This window comes from Rhinoderma darwinii, chromosome 2, assembly GCF_050947455.1.
Source record: "Rhinoderma darwinii isolate aRhiDar2 chromosome 2, aRhiDar2.hap1, whole genome shotgun sequence".
Taxonomy (NCBI): domain Eukaryota; kingdom Metazoa; phylum Chordata; class Amphibia; order Anura; family Rhinodermatidae; genus Rhinoderma; species Rhinoderma darwinii.
In genome coordinates this window covers 463,635,480-463,650,536 of record NC_134688.1, presented here as the reverse complement: position 1 = coordinate 463,650,536, position 15,057 = coordinate 463,635,480, and the positions used below count along the sequence as shown (strand labels likewise).

Sequence of the window (15,057 nt, the reverse complement as noted above, 5' to 3'; positions counted from 1 at the left end):
TCCATTGACTGCCTTATAGCTCCATACACTGCCTTATAGGCTCCATACACTGCCTTCTAGCTCCATACACTGCCTTATAGGCTCCATACACTGCCTTATAGTTCCATACACTGCCTTATAGGCTCCATACACTGCCTTATAGCTCCATACACTGCCTTATAGGCTCCATACACTGCCTTATAGTTCCATACACTGCCTTATAGGCTCCATACACTGCCTTATAGCTCCATACACTGCCTTATAGGCTCCATACACTGCCTTATAGCTCCATACACTGCTTTATAGGCTCCATACACTGCCTTATAGCTCCATACACTGCCTTATAGGCTACTTACACTGCCTTATAGCTCCATACACTGCCTAATAGGCTCCATACACTGCCTTATAGGCTCCATACACTGCCTTATAGATCCATACACTGCCTTATAGGCTCCATACACTGCCTTATAGGCTCCATACACTGCCTTATAGTTCCATACACTGCCTTATAGTTCCATACACTGCCTTATAGTTCCATACACTGCCTTATAGGCTCCATACACTGCCTTATAGGCTCCATACACTGCCTTATAGGCTCCATACACTGCCTTATAGCCTCCATTGACTGCCTTATAGCTCCATACACTGCCTTATAGGCTCCATACACTGCCTTCTAGCTCCATACACTGCCTTATAGGCTCCATACACTGCCTTATAGTTCCATACACTGCCTTATAGGCTCCATACACTGCCTTATAGCTCCATACACTGCCTTATAGGCTCCATACACTGCCTTATAGTTCCATACACTGCCTTATAGGCTCCATACACTGCCTTATAGCTCCATACACTGCCTTATAGGCTCCATACACTGCCTTATAGCTCCATACACTGCTTTATAGGCTCCATACACTGCCTTATAGCTCCATACACTGCCTTATAGGCTACTTACACTGCCTTATAGCTCCATACACTGCCTAATAGGCTCCATACACTGCCTTATAGGCTCCATACACTGCCTTATAGATCCATACACTGCCTTATAGGCTCCATACACTGCCTTATAGGCTCCATACACTGCCTTATAGTTCCATACACTGCCTTATAGTTCCATACACTGCCTTATAGTTCCATACACTGCCTTATAGGCTCCATACACTGCCTTATAGGCTCCATACACTGCCTTATAGGCTCCATACACTGCCTTATAGTTCCATACACTGCCTTATAGCTCCATACACTGCCTTATAGGCTTCATGCACTGCCTTATAGCTCCATACACTGCCTTATAGCCTCCATTCACCGCCTTATAGGCTCCATACACTGCCTTATAGTTCCATACGCTGCCTTATAGGCTCCATACGCTGCCTTATAGCTTCATACACTGCCTTATAGGCTCCATACACTGCCTTATAGCTCCATACACTGCCTAATAGGCTCCATACACTGCCTTATAGCTCCATACACTGCCTTATAGGCTCCATACACTGCCTATTAGATCCATACACTGCCTTATAGGCTCCATACACTGCCTTATAGCTCCATACACTGCCTTATAGGCTCCATACACTGCCTTATAGCTCCATACACTGGCTTATAGCTCCATACACTGTCTTATAGGCTCCATACACTGCCTTATAGCCTCCATTGATTGCCTTATAGGCTCCATACACTGCCTTATAGGCTCCATACACTGCCTTATAAGCTCCATACACTGCCTTATAGCACCATACACTGCCTTATAGGCTCCATACACTGCCTTATAGCTCCATACACTGCCTTATAGCTCCATACACTGCCTTATAGGCTCCATACACTGCCTTATAGGCTCCATACACTGCCTTATAGTTCCATACACTGCCTTATAGTTCCATACACTGCCTTATAGGCTCCATGCACTGCCTTATAGCTCCAAACACTGCCTTATAGGCTCCTTACACTGCCTTATAGTTCCATACACTGCCTTATAGCTCCATGCACTGCCTTATAGGCTTCATGCACTGCCTTATAGCTCCATACACTGCCTTATAGCCTCCATTCACTGCCTTATGGGCTTCATACACTGCCTTATAGTTCCATACACTGCCTTATAGGCTCCATACACTGCCTTATAGCTTCATACACTGCCTTATAGGCTCCATACACTGCCTTATAGCTCAGTACACTGCCTAATAGGCTCCATACACTGCCTTATAGCTCCATACACTGCCTTATAGGCTCCATACACTGCCTTATAGATCCATACACTGCCTTATAGGCTCCATACACTGCCTTATAGGCTCCATACACTGCCTTATAGGCTTCATGCACTGCCTTATAGCCTCCATTCACTGCCTTATAGGCTCCATACACTGCCTTATAGTTCCATACACTGCCTTATAGGCTCCATACACTGCCTTATAGCTCCATACACTGCCTTATAGGCTCCATACACTGCCTTATAGGCTTCATGCACTGCCTTATAGCCTCCATTCACTGCCTTATAGGCTCCATACACTGCCTTATAGTTCCATACACTGCCTTATAGTTCCATACACTGCCTTATAGTTCCATACACTGCCTTATAGTTCCATACACTGCCTTATAGGCTCCATGCACTGCCTTATAGCTCCATACACTGCCTTATAGGCTCCATACACTGCCTTATAGTTCCATACACTGCCTTATAGCTCCATACACTGCCTTTTAGGCTTCATGCACTGCCTTATAGCTCCATACACTGCCTTATAGCCTCCATTCACTGCCTTATAGGCTCCATACACTGCCTTATAGTTCCATACACTGCCTTATAGGCTCCATACACTGCCTTATAGCTTCATACACTGCCTTATAGGCTCCATAAACTGCCTTATAGCTCCATACACTGCCTAATAGGCTCCATACACTGCCTTATAGCTCCATACACTGCCTTATAGGCTCCATACACTGCCTTATAGATCCATACACTGCCTTATAGGCTCCATACACTGCCTTATAGGGTCCATACACTGCCTTATAGCTCCATACACTGCCTTATAGGGTCCATACACTACCTTATAGGCTTCATACACTGCCTTATAGCTCCATACACTACCTTATAGCTCCATACACTGCCTTATAGATCCATACACTGCCTAATAGGCTCCATACACTGCCTTATAGGATCCATACACTGCCTTGTAGGCTCCATACACTGCCTTGTAGGCTCCATACACTGCCTTATAGTTCCATACACTGCCTTATAGTTCCATACACTGCCTTATAGTTCCATACACTGCCTTATAGGCTCCATGCACTGCCTTATAGCTCCATACACTGCCTTATAGGCTCCATACACTGCCTTATAGTTCCATACACTGCCTTATAGCTCCATACACTGCCTTATAGGCTTCATGCACTGCCTTATAGCTCCATACACTGCCTTATAGCCTCCATTCACTGCCTTATAGGGTCCATACACTGCCTTATAGGGTCCATACACTGCCTTATAGGCTCCATACACTGCCTTATAGCTCCATACACTGCCTTATAGGCTCCATACACTGCCTTATAGCTCCATACACTGGCTTATAGCTCCATACACTGTCTTATAGGCTCCATACACTGCCTTATAGCCTCCATTGATTGCCTTATAGGCTCCATACACTGCCTTATAGGCTCCATACACTGCCTTATAAGCTCCATACACTGCCTTATAGCACCATACACTGCCTTATAGGCTCCATACACTGCCTTATAGCTCCATACACTGCCTTATAGCTCCATACACTGCCTTATAGCTCCATACACTGCCTTATAGCTCCATACACTGCCTTATAGGGTCCATACACTGCCTTACAGCTCCATACACTGCCTTATAGCTCCATACACTGCCTTATAACTCCATACACTGCCTTATAGGGTCCATACACTGCCTTATAGGCTCCATACACTGCCTTATAGCTCCATACACTGCCTTATAGGCTCCATACACTGCCTTATAGCCTCCATTGACTGCCTTATAGCTCCATACACTGCCTTATAGGCTCCATACACTGCCTTCTAGCTCCATACACTGCCTTATAGGCTCCATACACTGCCTTATAGTTCCATACACTGCCTTATAGGCTCCATACACTGCCTTATAGCTCCATACACTGCCTTATAGGCTCCATACACTGCCTTATAGTTCCATACACTGCCTTATAGGCTCCATACACTGCCTTATAGCTCCATACACTGCCTTATAGGCTCCATACACTGCCTTATAGCTCCATACACTGCTTTATAGGCTCCATACACTGCCTTATAGCTCCATACACTGCCTTATAGGCTACTTACACTGCCTTATAGCTCCATACACTGCCTAATAGGCTCCATACACTGCCTTATAGGCTCCATACACTGCCTTATAGATCCATACACTGCCTTATAGGCTCCATACACTGCCTTATAGGCTCCATACACTGCCTTATAGATCCATACACTGCCTTATAGGCTCCATACACTGCCTTATAGGCTTCATGCACTGCCTTATAGGTACTAAACCTATATGGAGAGCACCAAAAGGAGCAGCGCCAGCCAGACCCAAATCCCAAAAATAACTCGTTGATAAGATGAGTATCTTTAGTGTACATATAGGATAATTAAAGGGACAACAAGAGGGGGAGGCGGGACTTACAGGCCCTGAGTGAGCATGATGGTATCGGTGGAGATACCCACTAAATGAATTGTAAACCTAGAAACGGAGTCCGACACACCAAGGTTATGAAAATATAACAAATTTTATTAAACACATAACAAAGAAGAACATTAAAAGTTAAAGATGATAGCCACAGTATGAGAAGGATGGCAGACAGTAATATATATGATGTTAAAGTTAAATGCATTAAATAACAAAGTGACAACAGGAAAAGATGGCAATTCCCACTTCATGCATGATAGAATGGATGAATAAATAAATATAAATGCATGTAGTAATAGTGCACAGAGTCCTGCATCTGGTATAATAGATAAAGACCACACCAACCGGTGTATATTAGGCACAGCCAGATGCAGGAGTGAAAGTGCAACAGCAATCCACTCACATACATGCAGATATCGATAGATATATGCATGAAAAATACCAGCAACAAGCAATCAATTGAGAGCTCAAAGAATGAAGTAGGACGTCTTACCCATGTCACACACAGCACTGTCTGGCATCAACCCCGACGCGCGTTTCGGCCCTCGAGCCTTCGTCTGGGGGTGGTGTCAGAAAGTGAAGAGACATCTTTTTAAACAATCAGGAGCAAATCAGAACATCAGGGGGCAGCTGAAGCTGCTGAGAATCACTATACAAAGTGTAATAATCCACCAGTCGGGTGTGTCAGCCGTCCGGACCGGAAACGAGGCGAGAGTCACGTGTCCCGCAGCCCAGTCCGGCCAGGGACACAGGCAGCCGAACGAGAGTTCCGGCATGTCACCATCCCAAGCACGGACACAGACCCCGGGAGACGGGAGCCACGCCCCCGTACTGCTCCGGCCGAGGCAGCCAAGACCCGGACTGACAGACCGCGCGTGCGCAGTAAACAGAAGATGGAACACCGTGGATAATGAGAAAAAGAGAGAAACGTATGTATATATTGAATTATACTCATGTGCATATTGCACAAAATCCAGAATAAATGTTTAAATGATTTTACATTATGTATAGCGTTTTGAAATAATAAAATGAAGGAATAAAGGAATGATATAAAGATGATAATGAAATAGGTGTATATATTAGATTAGTCACAATTAATCCTTGTTTAGCTGTCCCTACTACTTTCCCTACAACGATTACATAATACATACAAAATGAATTACATGGATGCGCATTTGTCCATGTCAAAGCAAGGGGTGTACATATATTTGCAGATCAAACATAGAAAAATGCAAAAATAAATTCACATGATTGTACTACTGTAGTTTGGTTTGGATGAAAATGTGTTAATACAAATTATGATAAGTTGACATATATACCCCCTGACCGAACATATACATGAGAATACATATCTATATACTCATGTTCACATATACATACACAAATCAAAGAGCATATATAATGATGAGTGCAAAGTAATAGTTCCATACCATTACAACTCTAACAACATTTATGTATATCAAAGGTACACATAACACAATATATACACACATATATTCACCCACATTCACATATACAAACATACCGGACTTCACACATTGCATATGCATTCAATATACACAGACATTGCAAGTATACATGAGTATATGACAATCTACATACAAAATTTTTAATAATAAAAAATACCCATGCTAAAAAATTATAGTAGTGAATAAGATATAATAGTGACAGTAATATTGTGATGATAAAAAGCGGGGTGTATACCAATATTAAGAAATCATCAAATATATATAATATGTATATATTTATAAACTACACATTGATTTAGATCTGATGATCATACAATCACCCACATAAAAAAGTGTGAACAAATATATATGATGCATATTGATAATGGCACTTATAAATGCGCCAATAATCACTGTGATGTGAAAGTGCATGTTACTGATAAATAAATTATAGTGACTAAAAGGTGAACAATAAGTACATAATTAAACAAAAATCAAGATATGTAGGTAAATGTGAAAAAAATATATATAATAATGATAATAAGTGTACATGTAAGGATGTGCAATATGTGTGTATGGATATGTGAAGAGCTAAAAAATCATAAGTAAAGTGTGGTGAGTGATGAGTGTGTGTGTGTGTGTGTGTGTGTGTGTGTGTGTGTGTGTGTGTGATGTGTGTGTGTGTGTGTGTGTAAATGTATATCCAAGTGATGTGAGGATGACGATAAAGTGATAAGACTTTTTTCTCGTTATATAGTATAGTAAAATAGTGTGAAAAATACACTTTGAAACCCTGTTGTTACTGGATAGTGATGTTAGTAAACAATTATACAAAATTGCGCTGCACATATAACTCTGCATGTCTACATTTTAGTATTGTATTCCCATAGTTTTCTATATATCCATTGTTGTAGGATAGCTAGGTGAATCCCCTGGAATGAATTGTTCAAAAATCAAATGAGGAAGTGGTTATGATCTCAAAAGATCATTACATGTTAGATCACAGCCAGTTCATAAACGATCATCTGTAACATTAAAAATAAAAATTAGAAACATAAAAATTTAGAAACGACAGTGATTTGATCATTGCTAAACAATTAAAACTGACACCATGAGAGATCCCGACACCTCTATAAAAATGCTGCAAATCCCAAGTTCTCATTCAAGCCATTTGGTTGTACTGTCTTTAATTTCCAGATCCATCTGGATTCCAATTTTGACAGTTTTTTCATTACTGACCCACCTCTCAAATCAGTCTTTACACAATCAATGCCTTTGACTTTGAGGGTTCTGGATTCACATCCATGGTATGTGAAAAAATGCCTCGGAAGAGTTTTTAACAACTCAATGTTTTCTGGAGCAGTGCCCCTCGCTGCCTCTATGCTATTCACGTGTTCCCTTGTTCTGATTTTGAGCTCTCTACTGGTAAGACCAATATAAATCTTTGGGCATGGGCACCATGCATAATAAATCACTCCTTTAGTACCACAGTTGATTGGCCAAGTGATTTTGTATGTCATCTTGCCAGTCGAATCTACAAATTCATCGCTCCTAGCCACATTTGGGCAGGCTATACATCTACCGCAAGGGCGGCAGCCCCATTTAGGTTTTGACGCTCCAAAGATTGGTTTTATACTTTGGGGTTGGTGGTAACTGTGGACAAGGGTATCACGTAGATTCCTTGCTCTTCTCGATGCTACCGCAGGTTTTACAGGGAGAATTTTAGATAAGGTAGTGTCAGTTTTTAATATAGACCAGTGTTTGGCCAGACATTTCCTCATCTGCCCCCATCTGTCATGATAAGTAGTGACATACCTGATTGTCGAGTCCACATTTCTCTTGATAATGGGGTGAAGAAGTTGGGTTCGTGTAGAGCGTCTTGCCCTCTCATATGCCTTATTTATACATCTTCTATTGTATCCCCTGTCGAGAAAACGTTGTTTCAGATTATTTGCCTGGATCTCAAAGTCATCATTTGATGAACATAGCCTTTTAATCCTCAGAAACTGACCGATGGGAATAGCACGGATCAGATGGCTCGGGTGTGAAGATGAGGCATGAAGATAAGAATTAACTGACGTATCTTTTCTATGTATATCTGTCCTGATATAACCGTCAGTGTCTCGTCTAATAAGTACGTCCAGAAAATCAATCACTGTTTCACTTGTTTTCCACGTCAGATGAATATTAAGATCATTGATGTTAAGATTTGTCATAAAACCAGCAAATTCATCACTGGTGCCATGCCAGATGATGAAGATATCATCAATGAACCGGGTCCATAGGACCACCTTGTCCATTGATGATATCCGATCTGATAGAAACAGATCCCTCTCCCACAGCCCCAGGAACAGGTTGGCATATGAAGGTGCACAGGCCGCCCCCATTGCCGTGCCCTGGAGCTGCAGGTAAAAGGATCCGTTAAAGGTGAAAAAATTGTGCGTGAGCACAAATTCTAAGAGAGTGAGGATGAATTGGGACATAGATGGATTACTATCAGTCATCCCCATAAAGTATGACACTGCCTGGAGACCATCCTGATGTCGGATGTTGGTATATAAGGATTCTACGTCACACGTAGCAAGCAACATATTAGGTTCTAATTGAATCCCTTCCAGTCTTTTAAGGAGGTCTGAGGAGTCTCTAAGATATGATGGTAAGATCTCAACCATGGGCTTCAGTGTAGCATCAATATACTTACTTATATTGTCACATAAGTTGCCTCTTCCAGATATGATGGGACGCCCTGGTGGTGATTTGGGGTCTTTATGTATCTTGGGTAGTAAGTATAAGCTTGCTACTGTGGGATCCTGTACCATGAGACATTCGGTAAGGGCCGCAGAGATGGTACCCTCATTTTGAGCTTCTTTTAATATATCATCAAGTAGACCACTAAAAGAAGAGAGAGGATTAAAGGTCAGCTTTTTGTAGCAGGTCGTATTTCTCAATTGCCGATACGCTTCTCGTTCGTACATGGCCCTAGGCCACATCACTATATTACCCCCCTTATCTGCGGGTTTAATTACAGTATCCTCGAGATTTTTCAATCTCTTTAGACTCATCCGTTCAGCGCAGGTTAAATTGTCGCACTTAATCCCCGTGGATATTCTCTCGAAGTCCTGGGCCACCAATTTCACGAATAAGTCGATCGGTGGACATATCGAAAATGGAGGAAATTTAGAGGATCGTTTCCTTATAGTTTGAGGGATCGTACCTGTCTCAGGGTTTTGTTGTTCTTCAAGTAACTGTTGCAAAGATTGTAAAGCCTCTCTTTCTTCCAATGTGTCAAAGATCTCGTCTTCCTTCCGATGAAACCATCTTTTGAAGATCAATCCTCTGGCAAATAGATGTAAGTCCTTCACCGCTGTAAAGGTGTCAAAATGGGAAGAAGGTGCAAAAGTCAGTCCCTTGGACAAGACCCCAATATCTGTAGGGGACAAGTGATGGGTAGATAAGTTAATTACCTGCATTCTCGAGTTCTCAGGCAATTGAGTGGCCATTTGATTGCGCCAGCCTTCTCCCCTTTGTCTATTGGCTGGATCATAATTCTGCATCCGTTGTTCACCACCTCCGCCTCTCTGTCGATTCTTTTGTCTAAACATGTTTGGTCTCCTATAGTCTATTCCACTCCGTGTCCTGCCTCTCTGCGCATTGTCTTCCGGTTCTGACATGGAGCTCGCTGATGACACAGAGGGAGATCTTCTGCCATCCACACTAAATTGTTTGGAATATTGCCACCTGTACATGCGGTTTGTCACCTTATCGTTCAGATCTCGTTGAAATTTCCGACTTTTAACATCTTGGATGCTCTTCTCCCACTTATCCATCTCCAGATCAAGTTGTTGGAATGTGTTGGTCCACTCCTCATCATTCCGCTTAGTCTTGAGTTCAGTTTGTATTTTTTCGATCTCAACGTTAAGCATCTCAAGTGTCTGCTTGTCCAGGCCAATCAACAGTTCCATAAATGTTTGAGATGATGTCCTACAGGTGTCCTCCCATCGGGAGATAAAGCATTCATCCAAACTATTGAGTGTCGGAAAGACCTGAATCCTGAGTCCCCTTGGTATAAGGCCTCTTTGTAGGTATTTCTCCAAGAAGGCCTTATTCCACCAGGTTTTGGTCCGCTTATGAAATAATGACTTGAGATTGTTTTTGATAGCAGCTATATTACCCCGGGTGTCGGGATCTCCCACTGTGGGATCATCTTTAAAAACCAAGTCTAGCTTGGTCAACCAGGATTTTTCCCTGGCCTTGAAGTCCATGCTGGTGGACCTCCCGGAATCTGTAGAAAAAACAGAACTTAGACGTACTAAACCTATATGGAGAGCACCAAAAGGAGCAGCGCCAGCCAGACCCAAATCCCAAAAATAACTCGTTGATAAGATGAGTATCTTTAGTGTACATATAGGATAATTAAAGGGACAACAAGAGGGGGAGGCGGGACTTACAGGCCCTGAGTGAGCATGATGGTATCGGTGGAGATACCCACTAAATGAATTGTAAACCTAGAAACGGAGTCCGACACACCAAGGTTATGAAAATATAACAAATTTTATTAAACACATAACAAAGAAGAACATTAAAAGTTAAAGATGATAGCCACAGTATGAGAAGGATGGCAGACAGTAATATATATGATGTTAAAGTTAAATGCATTAAATAACAAAGTGACAACAGGAAAAGATGGCAATTCCCACTTCATGCATGATAGAATGGATGAATAAATAAATATAAATGCATGTAGTAATAGTGCACAGAGTCCTGCATCTGGTATAATAGATAAAGACCACACCAACCGGTGTATATTAGGCACAGCCAGATGCAGGAGTGAAAGTGCAACAGCAATCCACTCACATACATGCAGATATCGATAGATATATGCATGAAAAATACCAGCAACAAGCAATCAATTGAGAGCTCAAAGAATGAAGTAGGACGTCTTACCCATGTCACACACAGCACTGTCTGGCATCAACCCCGACGCGCGTTTCGGCCCTCGAGCCTTCGTCTGGGGGTGGTGTCAGAAAGTGAAGAGACATCTTTTTAAACAATCAGGAGCAAATCAGAACATCAGGGGGCAGCTGAAGCTGCTGAGAATCACTATACAAAGTGTAATAATCCACCAGTCGGGTGTGTCAGCCGTCCGGACCGGAAACGAGGCGAGAGTCACGTGTCCCGCAGCCCAGTCCGGCCAGGGACACAGGCAGCCGAACGAGAGTTCCGGCATGTCACCATCCCAAGCACGGACACAGACCCCGGGAGACGGGAGCCACGCCCCCGTACTGCTCCGGCCGAGGCAGCCAAGACCCGGACTGACAGACCGCGCGTGCGCAGTAAACAGAAGATGGAACACCGTGGATAATGAGAAAAAGAGAGAAACGTATGTATATATTGAATTATACTCATGTGCATATTGCACAAAATCCAGAATAAATGTTTAAATGATTTTACATTATGTATAGCGTTTTGAAATAATAAAATGAAGGAATAAAGGAATGATATAAAGATGATAATGAAATAGGTGTATATATTAGATTAGTCACAATTAATCCTTGTTTAGCTGTCCCTACTACTTTCCCTACAACGATTACATAATACATACAAAATGAATTACATGGATGCGCATTTGTCCATGTCAAAGCAAGGGGTGTACATATATTTGCAGATCAAACATAGAAAAATGCAAAAATAAATTCACATGATTGTACTACTGTAGTTTGGTTTGGATGAAAATGTGTTAATACAAATTATGATAAGTTGACATATATACCCCCTGACCGAACATATACATGAGAATACATATCTATATACTCATGTTCACATATACATACACAAATCAAAGAGCATATATAATGATGAGTGCAAAGTAATAGTTCCATACCATTACAACTCTAACAACATTTATGTATATCAAAGGTACACATAACACAATATATACACACATATATTCACCCACATTCACATATACAAACATACCGGACTTCACACATTGCATATGCATTCAATATACACAGACATTGCAAGTATACATGAGTATATGACAATCTACATACAAAATTTTTAATAATAAAAAATACCCATGCTAAAAAATTATAGTAGTGAATAAGATATAATAGTGACAGTAATATTGTGATGATAAAAAGCGGGGTGTATACCAATATTAAGAAATCATCAAATATATATAATATGTATATATTTATAAACTACACATTGATTTAGATCTGATGATCATACAATCACCCACATAAAAAAGTGTGAACAAATATATATGATGCATATTGATAATGGCACTTATAAATGCGCCAATAATCACTGTGATGTGAAAGTGCATGTTACTGATAAATAAATTATAGTGACTAAAAGGTGAACAATAAGTACATAATTAAACAAAAATCAAGATATGTAGGTAAATGTGAAAAAAATATATATAATAATGATAATAAGTGTACATGTAAGGATGTGCAATATGTGTGTATGGATATGTGAAGAGCTAAAAAATCATAAGTAAAGTGTGGTGAGTGATGAGTGTGTGTGTGTGTGTGTGTGTGTGTGTGTGTGTGTGTGTGATGTGTGTGTGTGTGTGTAAATGTATATCCAAGTGATGTGAGGATGACGATAAAGTGATAAGACTTTTTTCTCGTTATATAGTATAGTAAAATAGTGTGAAAAATACACTTTGAAACCCTGTTGTTACTGGATAGTGATGTTAGTAAACAATTATACAAAATTGCGCTGCACATATAACTCTGCATGTCTACATTTTAGTATTGTATTCCCATAGTTTTCTATATATCCATTGTTGTAGGATAGCTAGGTGAATCCCCTGGAATGAATTGTTCAAAAATCAAATGAGGAAGTGGTTATGATCTCAAAAGATCATTACATGTTAGATCACAGCCAGTTCATAAACGATCATCTGTAACATTAAAAATAAAAATTAGAAACATAAAAATTTAGAAACGACAGTGATTTGATCATTGCTAAACAATTAAAACTGACACCATGAGAGATCCCGACACCTCTATAAAAATGCTGCAAATCCCAAGTTCTCATTCAAGCCATTTGGTTGTACTGTCTTTAATTTCCAGATCCATCTGGATTCCAATTTTGACAGTTTTTTCATTACTGACCCACCTCTCAAATCAGTCTTTACACAATCAATGCCTTTGACTTTGAGGGCTCTGGATTCACATCCATGGTATGTGAAAAAATGCCTCGGAAGAGTTTTTAACAACTCAATGTTTTCTGGAGCAGTGCCCCTCGCTGCCTCTATGCTATTCACGTGTTCCCTTGTTCTGATTTTGAGCTCTCTACTGGTAAGACCAATATAAATCTTTGGGCATGGGCACCATGCATAATAAATCACTCCTTTAGTACCACAGTTGATTGGCCAAGTGATTTTGTATGTCATCTTGCCAGTCGAATCTACAAATTCATCGCTCCTAGCCACATTTGGGCAGGCTATACATCTACCGCAAGGGCGGCAGCCCCATTTAGGTTTTGACGCTCCAAAGATTGGTTTTATACTTTGGGGTTGGTGGTAACTGTGGACAAGGGTATCACGTAGATTCCTTGCTCTTCTCGATGCTACCGCAGGTTTTACAGGGAGAATTTTAGATAAGGTAGTGTCAGTTTTTAATATAGACCAGTGTTTGGCCAGACATTTCCTCATCTGCCCCCATCTGTCATGATAAGTAGTGACATACCTGATTGTCGAGTCCACATTTCTCTTGATAATGGGGTGAAGAAGTTGGGTTCGTGTAGAGCGTCTTGCCCTCTCATATGCCTTATTTATACATCTTCTATTGTATCCCCTGTCGAGAAAACGTTGTTTCAGATTATTTGCCTGGATCTCAAAGTCATCATTTGATGAACATAGCCTTTTAATCCTCAGAAACTGACCGATGGGAATAGCACGGATCAGATGGCTCGGGTGTGAAGATGAGGCATGAAGATAAGAATTAACTGACGTATCTTTTCTATGTATATCTGTCCTGATATAACCGTCAGTGTCTCGTCTAATAAGTACGTCCAGAAAATCAATCACTGTTTCACTTGTTTTCCACGTCAGATGAATATTAAGATCATTGATGTTAAGATTTGTCATAAAACCAGCAAATTCATCACTGGTGCCATGCCAGATGATGAAGATATCATCAATGAACCGGGTCCATAGGACCACCTTGTCCATTGATGATATCCGATCTGATAGAAACAGATCCCTCTCCCACAGCCCCAGGAACAGGTTGGCATATGAAGGTGCACAGGCCGCCCCCATTGCCGTGCCCTGGAGCTGCAGGTAAAAGGATCCGTTAAAGGTGAAAAAATTGTGCGTGAGCACAAATTCTAAGAGAGTGAGGATGAATTGGGACATAGATGGATTACTATCAGTCATCCCCATAAAGTATGACACTGCCTGGAGACCATCCTGATGTCGGATGTTGGTATATAAGGATTCTACGTCACACGTAGCAAGCAACATATTAGGTTCTAATTGAATCCCTTCCAGTCTTTTAAGGAGGTCTGAGGAGTCTCTAAGATATGATGGTAAGATCTCAACCATGGGCTTCAGTGTAGCATCAATATACTTACTTATATTGTCACATAAGTTGCCTCTTCCAGATATGATGGGACGCCCTGGTGGTGATTTGGGGTCTTTATGTATCTTGGGTAGTAAGTATAAGCTTGCTACTGTGGGATCCTGTACCATGAGACATTCGGTAAGGGCCGCAGAGATGGTACCCTCATTTTGAGCTTCTTTTATACACTGTAGTTCCATACACTGTAGTTCCATACACTGTAGTTCCATACACTGCCTTATAGGCTCCATACACTGCCTTATAGGCTCCATACACTGCCTTATAGGCTCCATACACTGCCTTATAGCCTCCATTGACTGCCTTATAGCTCCATACACTGCCTTATAGGCTCCATACACTGCCTTCTAGCTCCATACACTGCCTTATAGGCTCCATACACTGCCTTATA

General features: G+C 41.3%; 2 long non-coding RNA genes across 2 annotated transcripts; both read right to left on the bottom strand.

Moving 5' to 3' along the window:
• Nucleotides 1–6,825: 6,825 nt before the first annotated feature.
• Nucleotides 6,826–8,955, bottom strand: LOC142741628 (uncharacterized). Its single transcript, XR_012881210.1, has 3 exons — nucleotides 8,771–8,955; nucleotides 7,885–7,992; nucleotides 6,826–7,094 (listed from the first exon to the last, which is right to left on the bottom strand). It is a non-coding gene; the product is annotated as an uncharacterized LOC142741628 (long non-coding RNA).
• Nucleotides 8,956–12,679: 3,724 nt separating this feature from the next.
• Nucleotides 12,680–14,780, bottom strand: LOC142741627 (uncharacterized). The gene is made up of 3 exons (XR_012881209.1): nucleotides 14,662–14,780; nucleotides 13,776–13,883; nucleotides 12,680–12,985 (listed from the first exon to the last, which is right to left on the bottom strand). It is a non-coding gene; the product is annotated as an uncharacterized LOC142741627 (long non-coding RNA).
• Nucleotides 14,781–15,057: the final 277 nt, after the last annotated feature.